At 41.7% G+C, this 16,625-nt stretch overlaps 1 protein-coding gene and 1 long non-coding RNA gene across 4 annotated transcripts in view; one reads left to right on the plus strand and one right to left on the minus strand.

Moving 5' to 3' along the window:
• The window catches only part of HOPX (HOP homeobox), a 29,566-nt gene that overhangs the window by 10,718 nt on the left and 2,223 nt on the right, over positions 1 to 16,625 (minus strand). Inside the window, exon 1 of one of the 2 annotated variants that reach the window (XM_057309709.1) lies at positions 15,231 to 15,340. The exons of the other annotated variant lie outside the window; for it this stretch is intronic. The gene's annotated coding sequence lies outside the window, so the exon portion shown is untranslated. Of the gene's footprint in view, positions 1 to 15,230; positions 15,341 to 16,625 lie in introns of those variants that run through there. 2 annotated transcript variants of the gene reach the window in all.
• Positions 1 to 16,625, plus strand: part of LOC113262526 (uncharacterized) — a 135,282-nt gene that overhangs the window by 4,043 nt on the left and 114,614 nt on the right. For both annotated transcript variants that reach the window (XR_008958417.1, XR_003318833.4), the window contains exons 2-3: positions 14,650 to 14,752; positions 16,038 to 16,422. This is a non-coding gene — a long non-coding RNA (uncharacterized LOC113262526). The remainder of the gene's footprint in view (positions 1 to 14,649; positions 14,753 to 16,037; positions 16,423 to 16,625) is intronic.

Here is a 16,625-nt window from a genome sequence, read left to right on the forward strand (position 1 = left end):
TCTCCCTTTCCCCCTTTCTCTCTCTTAAATAAATGAGTAAATCTAAAAAAAAAAAAAAAAAGAAAGAAAGAAAAAAAAAAAAGAAATTGACAATAGGGGTGGAATATTGACCTGCCTCTCCAGGCTGACAGGAGGTCTGCTTTCAAAAGAGAGCTTTGTTTGTACGTGTGTTTGTTTTTGTTTGTTGTTCAGTTACTGTCTTTAAGATTAGAGCAGTAGCTGTCATGCCTGGCTGGGCCTCAGAATCACCTGTAGAAATGTCCAGGCCACCCCACACTACCCCCCACATCAGAATCCACTTTAGGAATCCAGTGTGGAAGGGATATAGAAAGTATCTCAGCTCTTACAAGATTTTGTAATTTAATCTTTAAAATCAATGATAAATGTTTAGAACTTCTTATACTTTATACCTGTAAAAATGCATTAAACTATCTTCTACCTCTAATGCTGTGTATCATCTCAACAGTTGAACAGATGGTAGGTTGAGGAGGTTTTAAAGGAATAAAGGTTTTTGGTTGTTTTTTTTTCTTTGAGATTTTCTTTATTTATTTTAGAGAGAGAGAGAGAGAGACTGGGGACAGGGGCAGAGGGAGAAGGAGAGAGAATCTCAAGCAGGCTCCTTGCTGAGCATGGAGCCTGATGCAGGGCTCGATCTCACAACCCTGAGATCATGACCTGAGCCAAAACCAAAAGTCAAATACTTAACCAACTGAGCCACCCAGGCACCCTTAAAGGAATAAAATTTTTAAAATACATGAATACATACACACACAAAAAACATTAGACACCATGTTATTAATCTTTTGGTATGTATGGTCAGGAATGGGGAAATTGCCTAAAATTCTGTATTATTGGGGCACCTAGGTGGCTCAGTTGGTTGAGTTTCTGACTTTGGCTCAAGTCATATTCTCAGGGTCCTGGAATAGAGCCCCACCTTGGGCTCCAAGCTCAGCGAGGAATCTGCTTGTTCCTCTGCCTTTCCCTCTGCTCCTCCCCCTGCTTGTGCTCTCTCTGTCTCTCTCACACAAATAGATATAATCTTAAAAAAATAAAATTATGAATTAATTTTCTCCTGCTTTCAAAAATTTAGAAATAATATAAAACCCTTTAAAAATCTTCCAGAAAAATGTATTTTTTATATTGAAATCAGAGTGTAAGAAAGCAGGTCATCAAAAGAAAAATTCATTTCTTCATACAAATACCTGTAATTGATTTAGAAGCCAAAAATTATAGTGGAAAATATTTGGCAAACTTGATAAATGATTGTCCTTATCCTATTTCTTAAAGTTTCCAGTGAGAAAACTGCTAAAATTTAAGTTATCATTTATATGGGCAACTTATATAGAACTTAAAACTGAACATTAGACTATGAATACACCACAAACATGTAGCATCATTACTGTCTTCAGGGAAACAGGATTCCAAATAGAAATAGAAAAATATATTTTAAATGCTGTTTTAATGCTATTATCAATTCTAGTTTTACATATGTAAAAACTAAAGAAAAATACAAAAAAATGTTAACAGTGATTATATCTAAATTATAGGACTACAGATGTAATTTTTTTCTTTATATTTTTTTATGGCTTTCTCCATTTTCTGTAATGAGCATTTATTATTTTGAAATTAGGAAGTTTATTTTTTCTTAAAAAGATATCCCTGATCAGACCAGTGATCCCTCTTGCCCAGAATTTCATCTGATTATTGGGACCAAATTACATTTTCAGGGAAAACATGGAGGTAGTTTTCTATCATGTCTACCTAGAAGATGAGGGAAGTAGGCACTTTCATTTTCAAAGATCATTAGGTATTAAAAGGATATTTGTAATATATGTGTAAGTTATGAAGAATAATTAACACTAGTGAGCCCCAACCAATTTAAAAATTAAATCATTACCAGGACTATGGAAGCTACTTGTATTTCCTTCCCAAACCCACCCTTATGGCTTATTTGCTCCCAGAGGAAATCAGGATTCTGACTTTCATACTAATCATGACTTTGATTTTTAAATTAGTTATCAGATATGTACGGATCCCTAAAAGAACTTTTTTTTTTTTTTAAGATTTTGTTTATTTATTTGACAAAGAGAGACAGCCAGCAAGAGAGGGAACACAAGCGGGGGGAGTGGGAGAGGAAGAAGCAGGCTCCCAGTGGAGCAGGGAGCCAGATGCGGGGCTCAATCCCAGCACCCTGGGATCACGCCCTGGGCCGAAGGCAGACGCTTAACGACTGAGCCACCCAGGCACCCTGCTAAAAGAACATATTATTTTAGCTTTGTATATTTTTGAGTTGTATAACTATAGTATTATATGTAATTATTCTGTAATTGCTTTTTTTTCCCCATCGACATGTTTCCAAGATTCATCCATATTTCTGCATGTAGAGAAGTTCATTCATATTCAGTGCCATTTCCATTTTGTGAATATACTATAATTCATTTATGTCTTTTCCTGCTGGTGGATATTTGGATTGTTTTCCATTTTTTGCTATTATGAACATTGCCTCCTGGATCTTTTTTTAAAGATTTATTTGAGAGAGAGAGAGCACGAACAGGGGCAGAGGGAGAGGGAGAAGCAGACTCCTCGCTGAGCAGGGAGCCCGCCACGGGACTCGATCCCAGGACTCTGGGATCATGACCTGAGCAGAAGGCAGGTGCTTAACTGACTGAGCCACCCAGGCACTCGGGAACATTTTCTTCATATGCCTTCTGAAGTGCATCTAGGAGGGTTTCTCTAGGGTATACACAAGTGGAACAGGTCATAAGATATGTGGCCTTTTTTTTTAAGATTTATTTTATAGACAGAGTGTGAGCGGGTGAAGGGGCAGAGGGAGAAAGAGAATCTCAAGCAGAATCCCTGCTGAGCAGGGAATCCTACCTGGGGCTCGATCTCAAACCATGACATCATGACCTGAGCTGAAATCAAGAGTCGGCCGCTTAACCGACTGAGTCACCCAGGTGCCCCAAGATATGTGGCTTTTAACTTTACAACATAATATCAACTTCTTTTCCAAAGTTGTTGAACAAAACTATACAAAGAGTGTATCCTTTCCTTTGCTCCACATCCTCATCATACTGTCAGACTTGACTTTTTGCCAAAATCGTTACGTATTCTTTTCATCCATGAGTAATACCTAAACCTCTTTCAGCTATTTATGTATTCAGCTTGCGTAAGTTCTTGGGGCCAAAGGCTTCCATATGTTTACTATTTACTGTATAAAAGTATTTCCTGTTCCAGCCCAGCAGGAGATTTGAGGTATTTTTTGAGAGTTTAGAGTCTGTCTCTAGGCTAGCTTGTTCTTTCCATGGGTTACCAAAAACAATACAAAAGATGTATGGAAAACCAATTATAATAGATCTTCTGTCTGTCTGATGCTAAAAATGTTCCTATTTTCCCTTTTACAGAGTTCCTGGAAGTTGGGACTTGATTCTGCATTCAAAAAAAAAAAAAAAGTTAAAATAACAACATGTTAACCATATCAATTATCCACCCCTTCACCCCCCCCCCAAGTGAATATCAAAGTCTCCAAATGAAAAGAACAGGTATGGATTTAAGATGACTGAGTAAAAGAAGAAGAAAGGACGTAGGGATAGACAGGAAGTGTAAAAGAGACTCTTGGGCTGTGGGTTTAAAACAGGGTATAAACATGTAAAACGAACGCTCAAGCGTTCGGACCGCGATGCCATGAGCACGGGCACTGAATTCCGGTTCAAAAGCAGGTTGCTAGTAGTTCTTTAGCATCAGAGGAAGACTCAGAATCCTGCCTTTTATTCTGGCTTTAGCAGTAAAGGCAGTTTTTGGTATCTTGAGCAATAAGATGGACTTATACCTTTAAAATATATTCTCCTCAGGGTGCCTGGGTGGCTCAGCCGGTTAAGCACCTGACTCTTGATTTGGGCTCAGGTCATGATCTCAGGGTCATGAGATCAAGCCCTGCATCAGGCTCCATACTCAGTGTGGAGTCTGCTTGTCCCTCTCCCTCTGCTTCTCCCCCCGCTTGCTTATGCTCATTCGTTCTCTCTCTCTCTCTCAAATACATAAAATCTTTAAAATATACATATATTCTCCTTATGCTCTGCTGTTGTCAGAGAGTCTAAGATATCGCTGAATCACATGTTTGGATCGTTGAGCTCTAATTGGAGTTGTTGTCCATTATTTTACTGAAGAGCTGGTGCTGGTGGCAGCCAGTCTTTCCCAGTGTGGGGCGGGCATTGCCGACCTGCTGGTCTCTCCAGCTTCATTCCCTTAGCTGCTACTTCAGTCTTCTGGGAAAGCCTGGTGTCTGCTTGACACCAAGGTCACAGGGATAATGGAGTCGCCCCTCTCAAGTTTTGTTCTGACTCCGTTGTTTGAGATAAATTGGGATAAACTGGGAAGATTTGTTCAAGTTTGTCCAGTAAGATCTGAGCTCTTAATTTCGGACTCAGTGTAACAACTTCAGGTGCGTGCAGAACCACCTGCCAGCTCACAAGGACAAGCGCCTGTCCTCCCAGAACACGCTGCGCTTGACTCAACAGGCAGGAAGGCTGAGATGCCAACCCGTCCTTGAATACCAGCCATTGCAGCTGGCCGCCAGTGCCCCAGGGTTTTGTCAGGCACAGGTGTCATCAGGTTGGTTTTCAATGCTTCAGCCCTGCTGTGGGATCACATCTCTCTTGGCAGCTGGAAATCCAAGGCTTAAAAATACGAAGTGCTGCCTTCTTTTAAGTTCTGCGTATCCAGTGTGCACTGTTACATGTGCCGTGTGGAGTTGCTAATTCAGTGTACTACTTCCCAAGCATTCCTCTTTAAATTTGCTTTCCTCTTGCCTTAGACACCCCTCTATTCCAGGAAACCCAGCCAAATTAAGAGCAAAATGAAATTTGAGTTAATATAGTCCTGACAAACAATGAGATGTCCCAAGTACTGATCATTCAAGACATCACTTTGGGGGCACCTGGGTGACTCAGTCGGTTAAGCGTCTGACTCCTGAGCTCAGCTCAGCCCTTGACCTCAGGGTTGTGAGTTCAACCCCCGAGTTGGGTTCCATGCTGGGCGTGGAGCCTACTTAAAAACAAAACAAAAATAAAACAGAAAGCATCACTTTGCCAAGCGTCCCTTTTTCTCATGTGAAGACGGGATACAACACACACCTTCACCTAACTCACAGCTTTGTTGTAAAGTTCATATGATATTATTGTAGGGAAGTATTTCTAAACTGTAAAGTGCTTGCTTATGGAAGATATTATTGTTCTTTCAGTGACCATGAGCTAAGCATTCAGTGGGGCATCTCCTAGGTGGCAAACTGGTAAGAACGGGTTATAGTTTCAGTCTTTCTGGACTGCAATTTCTTTAAAAAAATTTTTTTTCCTGAAATGGTAAAGTATGAGGGTTGAAATCAGAACTTTAAAAAAAAAAATCAAATGCTGTCTGTATTGCTTTGTCATAAGACGTATCCCTAGGATGGAATTTCTCAACGAGCGAGATGGGGATTGGTGGGGGTGAGGATGGTATATCTTTACAGGTTTCTCATTAGCACTTCTACACTGTGTGTTGATTTGAATTTAGTTGTTGGGTTTTTTTTTTTCTCAATTCTCATGGGCACGTCTCAATTTATCCTTTCATCTATTAATGAGGAAGCATTAATAGGGCAGAAGATGAGTAGCGAGGAGTTAAAAATAAGCAGGAACAAATACTCTATGAGTTGGTGGGTAGATTTTTCTAGGCTGTCTTGGCCTCTGAGAATAATGACCAGATTGAAATTGTTTTACAATAATTTGTTCCTGGGCCTGTCTTCCCCACTAAATTACATGCTCTTCTGTGGGGGAAGGGTCTTACACATTTATATCTCGCCAGCATTCATTAGGAGTATCTGGCACTTCATAGGTGCTCATTATTTGCCTGCTGAACTGAACATAACCAATGGCATCTGGCATGACTTGATTTAGGACATAAGTTGGAAAGACACTGCTCTGTGTTTTCAACAATGAGGACTGACCAAGTTCAAAACCAAAACATTACATTGGAAAAAATAACTTTCCAGCCTTCTAATATCTTTTAGTGCTCACTGCCTGAAACAGCACAGAGCTGATTCCTATTTTTGAATTGCATACAGAAAGCTCATCCCTGCTAGAACAATAACAGCATACTTATTGAGCAATTACTCTGTGCCTGGCACAGTCATTCGTCTTAAACGAGTTAACTCATGTAACCATCAGAGGAAGCAGCATTATGGGACAGGCACTCTTCTCGTCTCCATTTTGTACATGTAGTAACTGATGTAAATGGAAACTTATAAACTTTTCCCCAGAATATGTATATAACTGTGCCCAAAACACAAACCTAGTGAGTGGTAGAGCAGGGATTCAAATCCAGAAAGTCTAGCTTCTGCATCCATGTTCTTAGCCAGTACACTAGATTTCCTCTTTGCATGAAGTAGCCATGTAGGCAGAAGAGCCTTGAAGGGTGGTTGTGGAAAGAGAAGAAGTAAAGCCAGGTGGTGCCTCCCGGGACAAAAGTAAGGCAGTGTCCTGCATCTATGCCAGCTCCACTGTGGGGCGGAGCCAGTCTGGAAGCAATGTCTCCCTCCCTGTGGCATGTTTTATTTTTTTTTTAATTTTTATTTTATTTTTTATTTATTTTTTATTTTTTAAAGATTTTATTTATTTATTCGACAGAGATAGAGACAGCCAGCGAGAGAGGGAACACAAGCAGGGGGAGTGGGAGAGGAAGAAGCAGGCTCATAGCGGAGGAGCCTGACGTGGGGCTCAATCCCAGAACGCTGGGATCACGCCCTGAGCCGAAGGCAGACGCTTAACCTCTGTGCCACCCAGGCGCCCCTCCCTGTGGCATGTTTTAAAACAGAAACATGGTGACCAGACATGGCTCTGACCCAGTTAAATGGATTAGCTAGTAATTTCAGTTAATACTACCAGCACCACCAGCTGGGCTGGCTTTCTTTTCCCCACATGCTCTTCTTTACTTGGTACGAACATAATTGAAAGATGACATTATGTGACTAATATAGTGGACAAATGAGAAAAGGTGTCAACATCTGACAGAACGGAACAGAAAGGTTGGCTTCAACCAGACCAGCTGGATCTTAGTGACTATGGCTGCTACTTAATCCCTAGATTTAGAGTTTTGTTGAGTTGATTAAAGAATCTCCTGAAACTCTTATTGAAACAAATCCTTCAGTGGTCTAGACTTTCTACAGCTACTTACAGAAAATAGCAAGATATGGAAAGTTGTTGGCGGGAGGGTGTCTCTGAAGGACTTCCAGCAGTGAATTAATCATTAATTAACCCTGGACCTAGAATTCTTTGTGCACACACTGAGTTCTTTTCACTGGTAGCCCAACTCATACTCTAAGTTGAAACTTTGTACGTAGAAACATGGCGGAAATGGTTAAAGACAATAATAAAACCTTGGGCTTCTTTGTGCTATGAAATAAGTGGAGGAAATAGTCAACCTCCTTAGAAATAAATGGGCAAACAAAAGAAGGCAATCCCACTTCCGTAATCTCCTCATGGGAGATCTGCCTGTTGTTCAGGTTGCTTTTCCAAAAGGCTATCTCTATAGTGATTGTTACGAATTCAGAAAAAGTTTTCTCTAGACAGAACATTATAAATTGTAGATAGAATCCCAGGCTCACCCACAGGAGGGAGTGTAACTAAAATGCTACGTATTTGATACAGAAAAAAAACAAGGAGAAAATCATCCTGTGTTGAAATATCCTAAGGAAATTTAATAAGCTATCATTTCACTTCGAAGGTAAATGCTTTAGAAACAGCAATTTTAATTAAACCGTGGCTCAGAGAAATGAGGTTCTGGTGTAGATATTGAAGGGGGTTCAGGGAACTTGGAGGAGGCTAGAGGTTTATAGCCCAAGTCTGATGTATCCCACGAGTCAGGAACAGTCCCTGACACACTGTGGGATGTGCGGTGAATACATATTGGATGCAGGGTGGTTGAACTTTATTTTCACTTCAGGAAGTAGGACTTCCCCATATTGTATAAAGGCATAATCATTAGAGCTGTATTTGGGTCAGAGATGAAATAAAGAGGGGTAAGGAGAGAGAAGGGGAATGCGGAGAAGCGCTGATGTGAGAAGTAGGTTGTCTGAGACATAATTAATGAACGATAAAGAAAAAGCCAGAGATTACTTGGCGCAGTCCTCTCCTCTTCATTCTTCTACCCAAGGGAGAAGGAAGAGGGGATAGGAAAGGTTTTGGGCCTTGCATTTCCTGGGCCAGCCACCAAGAGGCGCTGTCAGGCCAGAACAGTTCAGTTGCCAGCCAGAGCTCTTTGCAGGTGGGAAGAGAAAGAAGCAGAGAAAAAATTATTTTGAGTGTACAGGATTAGTTACAGAGGGAGTGTTGTATATCTTTATTGGATTATATGGAGGGGATATATTCTAAATCCTCATTAATGAATGAAAATATTAAACTGGTATGGGATATTGGAAAGAGCACTAGGCAAAGAGTCAGACCTGCATTTCAGTTTTAGCTCCTCTACTTAATAATCACATGACCTTGGCTGAGGTCTTTGGTTTTTGTTTGTTTGTTTTAACTTATTTGAAACTTAGTTCTCTTTTCTATAAAATGTGGCTAAAAACTTGCTTCCTTGCCTCCTTCAAATGTGATCCAGTGAGATTCTGCTCAGGAAACAACTTAGAAAACTATAAAATGACATTCACGTTTCCAGAAGTGTAATAATTTATTCATCCAGAAAAGTGAAGGTGTTGGGCCAGATGACCCCTGAGATCCCTTCTCCTGTACAATTCTAACGATCAGCATGGGTTTATACGATCATGCTATCCTCCAACAACAGTGTACTAACGTCGCTGACCTGCCAGAGGGGAATACAATGGCCTATTCCAGGCTCTGTCCCTGGTATGCTGAACACCATGTGCCCAATATCTACTTCAAAGGACTACTAAAGAGCCCATGAAACATTTTGAACCAAGGTGGTTTTTAATATCCAGCCTATCTGTTAAATTAATGTGACCAAAGACTTAGCCATCTAACCTGGAACATCTAGGTGTAAAGGGGGTGCTGTGATTACACCAAGAGAGCAGCATACAGCAGAAGCGCCCCAGGCAAACCTGGATATCTGGTCCCCTTATTATACGTAAAACATACAATTTCTCACTTAGGTGTGGATTGTAAAAATATTCCTGTTGAATTTAGGTATCCATGCTGCTGTTACAGATTAGCAAGACGCCGTTCTGTTGGAATCTTAGAGGACAGAAACACATACTCCTAACCATGGTAGTGAACAGGGGGCTGTTTTTTGCTCTTAAGAAATTATATGGTTGCAGCTTTGTGGTTACAGATCAGAGAATACACTAGCTTCAGATTTCCTTTCGTTGTTATTCACTTTGAATAGGTAGGATAGAAATTTGTCTGATGGGGTGAGTATGCTTGGGCCCCTGCCTGCTTTGGGTATTGTTAGTATGGTTGTGCGAATGCTTAGTAAGTGTGAATATTCATTACATCTCAAACAGAGTTTGGTCCTGTGATCAAATATAAACAAAGGAACAAAAACCGGCCTGTACTAGAGATTTCCACCGGCATAGCCATGTGCTCAGGGCTTTTCAAACCAGATAATCCAGGAGGGGGGAGACTTGTGAAGTAAATCGAATTATCGAATCTCTTTGAAAATGTCTCATGCCCTAATACACCTAGAAATCAGACAAATAGATTTCTGCTCTGAGGGGAAAAATCTCAATATTTTCTAAAGAAAACCATTAAACATAAAGAAAAATTTGCACTACTGAAGCTAGAAGCAAATAACAAAAAAAAAACCAACTTCCTAAACAGTTTGTGGAGAGAGAAAATGGCACAAGTAAGTCAAAGTGGCAGATTATAAATATCCTTTTTAAAAAAGATTTATTTATTTATTTTAGAGAGAGAAAGAGAGGTGGGGGGTGCAGAGGAAGCAGGAGAGAGAATCTCCAGATTGAGGAGCCCAACTTCAAGCTTAATCCCATGACCCTGAGATCATGACCTGAGCCAAAATCAAGAGTCAGACGCTTAACCGACTGAGCCACCCAGGCGCCCCTGTAAATATCCTTTCTATGTTTGAAGTTATTCATTTTGGGTAACCCACTTAGCTTCCTAATTCTGTTTGACTTAGGAGAACATTACTTAAATTAATTAGATCAATAGGCTGCAGGGTAGAGAGAAATAGGTTTCTTTCTTAGAAGAGGAGGGGAGCTCAAAAACTTAAACACTGATGATAGAAATTAGTCTGGTGTTTTAAAAATCTAATCCAGTGAAGCCACACACAGATAACTGAGAGTCAAGTAGAATTGTCATATTGCTCTGTAGCCATTTACTTACTTTAGAATGTTAAAAAAAATTAGAGTTTTTTTCCTGAAGAGGTTCGTATTCCCAGTGCCTGACTCTGAAAAAGGCTGTTCATTTGTCATTCTGGGGACACTTCATCATTTATTTTTTAAAAATGTATACTGGGTTCTACAATATTTTTGCCTGAGCCCTAGTTGCATAGTAAGGAGCAGTAGTTAGGAACTTTCCTGGTATTGCATGTGTGTGTTGGGTAGACGGTTAGGCTGCCCGTTTGTAGGCTGTTGTAACCTAATGCAAGCACGCATAACTTCCTCAGGTTGTTTGTGTATTTTGAAATGTCTAGAAAAGACTCTTTGAAGAATGCAATTATCTCTATGTGAATATACTTGAATCAATTATTATTTTTTATGGTCCAACCACCATTCTTATTTTATGACTGTAATTAGGTAATGAATAAAATGACATGCACCTGGTACTTCGTAGCGCTCCAAATTATGCCGAAGTCCAACCGTGCACGCTGCTTGTTGCCATGAGACTCAGTTATATGGGCCTTATTTTTTTACCCAGTTGTTTTTATGAACAGGTGTTCAACTAATGGGATAAACAGAGGGTATGCAGCTAGAGCCTTCTTATTAACATCACAAAATAATTGAAAAGGACAGGTACTCTACAAAGTCCAGCTCAGGGGATAACTCTGAACCTATCGTAGGTCGTTTCTCTGAGCATTAGAGAGATGTTGCAGAAACACTGGACTGGGGGGCACCTGGGTGGCTCCGTCGGTTAAGCATCTGCCTTCGGCTTAGGTCATGATCCCGGGTCCTGGGATTGAGTCCCGAGCTGGGCTCCCTGCTCAGCAGGGAGTCGTCTTCTCCCTCTGCCCCTCCCCCCCCACTTGTGCTCTTTTGTGTGCTCTCTCTCAAATAAATCTGAAAGAGAGAGAGAGAGAGAGAAAGAAAGAAAGAAAGAAGAAAGAAAGAAAGAAAGAAAGAAAGAAAGAAAGAAAGAAAGAAAGAAAGAAAGAAAGAAAAGAAAAGAAAAGGTGGGTGGAGCCTCGGAAGACCCTCACTCCGCTTCTAGCAATGTCACTTACATCTCTAAGTGACTTTGGACAACTTAATTGCTTTTTTTTAATTGCTTTGAACCTCCATTTCTTCATCTACCATTGAAGCTACTCGCACCTGCTACAGTAATTCTACCCCCACCTATCTCACAGGGTTGTTGTAGAATTCAATAAGATGGTTTATGTTTATGAATAGCACTATAAATTACAAACACTATATAAATACAAGGGATCCCTATTAAGGTTCCTATCCCTTTCCTGGTGACTCAGGATCTGATGTTAGGCAATTGAAAACCATCAGGTTTTGCCAACATTAAAATAGCAAAACATTTTAGAAACTTCACTCAACCCTATGACTAATAAGATTTCTTAGAACATTTCATTTGCTTTGTCCAGGTAATTAATGACCAATATGGAGAAACGAACTGACCAGCTCAATGAAGAAAATAACGTTGAGGAGGGATGATCACTGAAGATCACACTCTAAGTTCCAGAATATTATTTCTGTCTCTCATTAAAGTCATAGTAAAGCACTAAGAAACTCAGAAAAACATCTAAACGTTTGAAACACTAGACTAGGACTTGTGATATCGTATCTCCATTTCTCATGGACAATTCAGTATTCCTCATTGCTTAAAGAAAACATGGGCCACCTAGTGCAGCCCTTTCCCTGTTCCCCATCAATCAGATCTAAAGGATACTCAACAATACGTAGGAGTATATTCATTATGGCATTATTTGTGAGAACTGGAAGCAGCAGAAATGTCCAATACTAGAGGATTCAATGAGCAAAGAGTGCATAGAAATAGACCAATAAAAAGCAGTTAGAAACAATGCATTAGAGGAGCGCCTGGGTGACTCAGTCATTAAGCGTCTGCCTTTGGCTCAGGTCATGATCCCAGGGTTCTGGGATTGAGCCCCCCATTGGGCTCCCTGCTCAGCGGGAAGCCTGCTTCTCCCTCTCCCACTACTCCTGCTGATGTTCCCTCTCTCACTGTGTCTTTCTCTGTCAAATAAATAAAACCTTTAAAAAAAAGAAAGAAAAAGAAACAATGCATTAGAAATACTAGAAATATAATTGGCAACATAGGTAGATCTTAAGAATATGCTGTTAAGAGAGAGAGCAAGATAAAGGGTAAGTGGGAGAGCAGAAGAAATAGAATAAGAAGTAAAACCTAAGAAAGGTCTTGTGTGTGCCACAAATTAAGGAATATGATAACATGAGCCTCAAAACAAAACAAACACTTTAAAAATTAAAGAACTGTTGGGCTGCCCCATCTTTCAGAGCTTACCTGTATAATTCTTTCTAAGGTTTTGTTTTTTCGTGTTTTTTTTTTTTTGGTTTTTTTTTTTTTTTTTTTTGCATAATGAGGGACAACTTCCTGGCTCACTCAGTACCCTTCATGCCAGTCCTTGGGCTTGGTCTGTTTCCTCTCAGCTGGCAAGATGAATAGCTGCTGGTTGACCTCCATGATCACTCTCAAGGCTTTTCAACACCAATATCAAATGGCTTTTCTAGCCTTCTCTTATCCAAGTTATCCTTTTGCTGTTCCTTATAGATGTGGTTTTATTATTATTCAGTCATCTAGGAGCTCTTCTGAGCTAGTTCCAAGTGCTAGAAGACTCCCTTTTAAATTGTGGAACCTGAACCAGGTATAATGCTAATGAAAGAGGAGATGACCTCCCCCCTTTTTTAGTCCTGTTTCATTCACGCCCATGCCAGCCATCTCCAAAGGATGCCATTCTACTCCCCAGGAAAAGCATGAGGAATATGTAATAAAGGGACAGAGACTTCCAAGCACAAGTTATTGAATTAGAGTATTTTCTAGAATAGACTTCTCTCCTGGGCACCAGTAGACTAGAAATTTGGAAAAGAGTGAAGGGCATAGGAACTGGGGACATTGTTTACATAAATTTTCTTAGGGAGAAACCACACAGGAAGGAAATGAAAATACAGCAGTGAAGACTAGACTATCTAAGCAGATCCGTCATGTCCTCAAGAGTTCCAGGAAACTTCCTTCGTGACCCTCTGGACCTAATGGCTACAATGGCAGCCCTTAGTTCCCTGCCTAGTACAACTAAGAGATTAGAACTGGTCAATGTCTGCCTCAGATTGTTTCTGGTTTTGTTTTTATTTATTTATTTTTTTAAATATTTTATTTATTTATTTGACAGAGATAGAGACAGCCAGTGAGAGAGGGAACACAAGCAGGGGGAGTGGGAGAGGAAGAAGCAGGCTTCCAGTGGAGGAGCCTGACATGGGGCTCGATCCCAGAACGCCGGGATCACGCCCTGAGCTGAAGGCAGACGCTTAACGACTGAGCCACCCAGGCGCCCCCGGTTTTGTTTTTAACATCAAGGGACAGAGTATTTCTGAAAGATCTGGAGGATTTTCATGTTTGGCCACATTTTGTCAAAACTACCAGAAGCAAATTACAAGAAATTATATAAGAATGGGTAAAAATTAACTTCTCTACTTTTAAAAGAGCTTCTATCATTAAGCAAACATAGCCATAAGCTAACATTAGAACCTGAAGCAAATAGAGTAATTTGACCTTGTGATGAACAATTCCTTGAGCCCCTAGCATTCATGTTGAACTTCTGTTTGGCAAGCCAATATAAATATGCCAGCTCTCCATCTGGGCTGTACGGATGCAATGCTTCCCCCCGGGAACCTGAGTCACAGAGGGAGTGAGTGACTCGGCAGAGACCAGAATGAGGCGTGGGGAGGCCTAGGTTCCAGAGCCAGCTCAGCCACCAACTAATCCTGAGATGCAGGACAACTCACTTTACTCCTGAACTTTATGTATGGTATTCATAGGTGACCATATGGTTTATTGCTCAGGCCAAGTCTTTTTTAAAATGAAAGGGGGTGCTATTAGTAACCCACTGGGACAACGGCTATCTCGGGCTCCCTCTGTTTTTAAGTTCCATTAGAGCTGAATGAGAACTGAAAATAGGACCCAGGTTCCTGAACATCAGACCCATACTCTGCTCCCTAGGCCAGACGGTCATCTGCTGGGACTTGTCTACCCTGGTATTCTATGGAAGAATGTTTAACATATCACTTGAAGATCGATGAAGGGAGTTTCCCAGCAAATCGAAAGGACAGCCTGACCTGTACCTGTTTGGTCACGTATCCACACACCCAAACCCCGTGTGTGTTCAGAATCAACAGCACTGGAGTGCCAAATCCACGTCGGGGTCAGTGAAAGGTGGGGCCGCCAAGGGAGCCAGGGCCAGGAAGAGAGCAGGTGCACACGCCCCCTGCATCAGGAGAATCCCTTATATTTGCAGCCTCAAGCCAGTTCTCCACCAACCTGGCCAAGGCGAGCGGACAGGATGGCTGTGGTCCGGGGGCTGCCTTGGGATCCTCAGGTGCTGGCTTTTAAATGGGCAGGTAAGTACTTTCTAAATTACTCTGGGCCATATGCCATCCTTCTGCATAGTTCTGTTGACCATCCCCATTCACTCGGCTTTTTAAAGTTTGAGGGAGCCGTCGACAACACCTAAAAATTAATCTGGGTTCGGTCATGAAACAGCCTAAAAAAAATGTCCACGTGAACTAAACCATCCCACACGAAGAGAATTTGAAAACAAAGGGAAGGGGCACATGTTCAAAGAAAAGCCATCCAAAGAAGGCAGAAATTCTGTCACTGATCTATAAAACTATTTTATCAGCTGTGCAATCATGGCACTCATTTTTCAAAAAAATTATTTTTGATGAAACACCGAATGGCCAGAGGAAGAAACACCAGGCTTCCAAACAGCAGCATTAAACCAGTGTTGGCTGCCTGCCTGGTGCCAGAAGCCTAACCCTTTCCTCCAAACTTAAGTGCCCTGTCTCGGGGTCTCTCAGGAGCCTGGATGGTGCTTACCTTCTCCCTCCTCTTCTCCCTCCTCTCCTCGATACTGTGCTCACCAGTGAGGACTCTGTGCCCTCCGCGCCCCGCTGCTCTGGGCTCTTTGCTTCTCTACGGGGAGCTTAATCACACACCTGGCCACACCCTCTGCAGATGCAGGACGTGCCACACACAACAGCCACTTGCCAACCAAAGCCGCAGCAATCCCAGCTTTCCGAGGGAGGAAAAGACTGTCAAGGACCCAGAGTCCCAGGAACGGAGGGGGCCCCTTGTCTCAGGCTGCAGGGCTGGGTCCCCAAGGTCCCCTTGTCACTAAAGCTAGGCAAGCTGTCCTGCCAGTGCCCGCCATCCACACAGGAGGGGGAACCAGGTAATATCTATAAAGCCCTGTGAGCAGAATTTCTTGACATTTTCTCTCCACTGTAGTGTCCTTAAGGTGGTCTCTGTTTTTCAGAAAGATAAATGCAGCCATCTCCAGTAAGCACGAATGCGTTTAACAAAAAATAGACCAATTCAGAAAAAGCATTCTGTCGGGCCCCACCATCCATAGGGAATTCCCTGTGGGTTGGGCTTTGAGGAATTCTACTCCAAACCCCCAATCTTGGTATATTTTCCCCCAGCAAGTTGCTTGCAATTTTTACCAGGAGGGATTATACATTTTGCCTAAAACTTTGATCCTCCTGATTGCCCCTAATGGTAATTATATTTAGATAACATTTCAAAGAATTCCCAGATACATTATCTTGCTGGAACCTATTTAACATATCCTGGGACATAACTCGTTAAACAATTATTGTCTATTAACATCATAACTTTAATTAGTTTTCCAGAGATGGAGAAGCAAAGCCCTGAGGAGATGAGACCCTGGAAATCAGATACATTTGGACCGGAAGGGAGCTGAGAAACCACCTAACACACGGAGCAGGGGCAGGCAGAGCAGGGGAGGGGTGTGGTCCCATGAGCACCCCTGCACCCACACAGGAGCCATGGTGAGGGACAGACAGAAACAGCAGTGGCCACAGAGACAAACTTCACCTGCTCACTTCACCCTGCTGTCCAGCACCAACCTGGAACTCACAGTGAACAGCCCCTGCGGGGCCCAATAGACTCATTCCAATGCTGAGAATTCATGCTAATTCCTGAAAGAACAACTTGGCTGCCCCCGCACCTCAGCAGAGAACCTGGTGTGTCTGCTGCGGCTCTCTCAGTAAGTATAATCCTCTGGCTTTTACCAGAAATTTTTTGAGGGAACGAAAGGAAGCCTTCGTTTTGAAGCATCCCTTCTTGCCATCCTTTCTCATGTGTTGTTAGTACAGTCCTTAAATAACGCACCTTTGAGGTTCTGAGTATTTCTTCCTACTGGCTGCCCCGAGCCTGTGTGGGTTCCAAGGATTTGCTTGAAATGCGCTG

Source organism: Ursus arctos, unplaced genomic scaffold (assembly GCF_023065955.2).
Source record: "Ursus arctos isolate Adak ecotype North America unplaced genomic scaffold, UrsArc2.0 scaffold_9, whole genome shotgun sequence".
NCBI classification, from domain to species: Eukaryota; Metazoa; Chordata; class Mammalia; order Carnivora; family Ursidae; genus Ursus; species Ursus arctos.